Here is a 1,776-nt window from a genome sequence, read left to right as displayed (position 1 = left end):
AAAAAATCGATAACCTTTTGAAGAATGGGAATTCCAGAGAACCTAATTTTTCTCATGCTAAATCTCTACATAGACCAAGAGATAATTATTCAAACAAAGTAAGCAAGTATTTTGTAATTTAAAATCATTTTTAAAAATTTATCTTTTCACCAATGTATCCAAAATCTGTAAGATGAGCTAATAATTCAAAATGCTATACTATATGAAGAACTCAGCATCAGTGTTGGAAGAAGACTCATTAACAACTGATAATACACAGATGGTAACAACCTTACTTTCTGAAAATCTTGGAAGCACTTACTAATAAAAATCAGAGACTACAGCTTTTAAACATTTAATGTGGATTATATCTCAATATAAGGAAAACAAAAATATCAATGACTGCATTAGTGAGTAACATCATTATAAACCGAGAAAATATTTAAGTTCTCAATAAGTACATTTTATAGGGAACAACAATCAATGCCCATGGAAACAGTAGTCAAGATATCAAGTTGTATAAAACTGCTACAAAATATCTCTTTAAAGGTTTGTAAGTGAAGATGTCACTTCCATGACTAAAGTCAGCCTGACACAAGCCATGACATTGTCAATAGCTACATATGCATGTGAATTCTGGACAATGAAATAGGAAGAAAAAAAAATTATAACATTTGCATTGCGGTTTTGATGAATATATTGAATATACCATGGGTTGCCAGAAAAACAAATCAATCTGTCTTGAAAGATTTATACATAGGTTTCCTTTGATTAGTTAGGACAGCACTATTTTGTGTCTCTTACTTCATACATCTTGTCAGGAAGGACCAATATCTGGATCAGTGAAAAGAAAATCTCCAAGAATTGACAGAACTGTGTTTTTGTTGTTAGGTTCTGCCATGTCGGTTCTGACTCATACAAATCTTATGCACAACAGAAAGAAACACTGCTTGGTCCTAAGTCATCCTCACAACTGTTAAATTTGAGCCAATTGATGCTGTCACTGTACCAATCTATCTGGGGCCTACGTCTTTTTCACTGACACTCCATTTAATTAACATGATGTCCTTCCCTAGAACTGGTACCTCTTGATAATACGTCTGGAGTATGAGAGACTACATCGCACCATCCTGGCTTCTAAGGAGCTGTATTTATTCCAGATTTATTTATTCTTTTAACAGTCCATGGTACTTTTAATATTCTCTCTAACACCAAAACTCAAATGCATTAATTCTTCTACAGTGTTAGTTTTTCACTATCAACTTTCACATACATATGAAGACTTTGAAAATATCACAGCTTGGATCATGTGCACCTTATTCCTCAAATTGGCTTCTTTGTTCTTGAACACTTTAAAGAGGTCTTGTGTAGAAGACTTGCCTAATGCAAAACATAATTGATTTATTGAATACTATTTCCTTGAGTGTTAAAGGTAAATACAAGCAAAATGAAGTCTTTGACTACAATCTTTTCTCCATTTATCAAGATGTTATTTATTGATCAGATGGTGAAGATTTTTTGTTTCTTTACATTGAGGTGTAACCCATACTGAAGGATGCAGTCTTTGATGTTCATTAGTAAGTTTTTAAAGTCCTTTTGCATGCAACAAGCAATTTTATATCATCTACATATCTAAGGTTGTTAATGAGTCTTCCCCCAATGCTGATGTCATTTTCTTCTTTATAAAATCCAGCTTCCCTAATTATTAGCTCAGCATACAGAGTGAATAATATGGTGACAGAATATGGCTTGAACTTCTCGCAGTTCCTTCTCAGTGAACTGTTACAGTTATTTTTG

The sequence above is a fragment of the Chrysochloris asiatica genome, unplaced genomic scaffold (genome assembly GCF_000296735.1).
Source record: "Chrysochloris asiatica unplaced genomic scaffold, ChrAsi1.0 scaffold00399, whole genome shotgun sequence".
Taxonomy (NCBI): domain Eukaryota; kingdom Metazoa; phylum Chordata; class Mammalia; order Afrosoricida; family Chrysochloridae; genus Chrysochloris; species Chrysochloris asiatica.
This window is presented reverse-complemented; position numbering follows the sequence as displayed.